Below are 291 nucleotides of genomic sequence, written 5' to 3' on the forward strand. Positions count from 1 at the left end.
TGTGGCAGTCACCTAATCTGGTGTCAATTTAAGGATTAAGAGTGTAGGGGTGGAGTCTAGGCTGTCAATCTGGAGATAGCCAATGAGACTTCTGTGGGCATGTCCTTCTCCTGAGAATTCTGGGAAATCTGGTACTTCCTCCTTGGAGGCAGAAGGCACTTTTTTGTCTCTGCGACTCCCTGGGAGACATTGCAGAAGACAAGCAACGTGGATGCAACCAGATCTTGGAAACTGGAGAAGCCACAGAGAGACCCCTGCCACGCTGAGATGTTTCCAATGACACTGGATCCA

The sequence above is a fragment of the Echinops telfairi genome, unplaced genomic scaffold (assembly GCF_000313985.2).
Source record: "Echinops telfairi isolate 266 unplaced genomic scaffold, ASM31398v2 ScPeMD7_18;HRSCAF=68, whole genome shotgun sequence".
In the NCBI taxonomy this organism is placed as follows: Eukaryota; Metazoa; Chordata; class Mammalia; order Afrosoricida; family Tenrecidae; genus Echinops; species Echinops telfairi.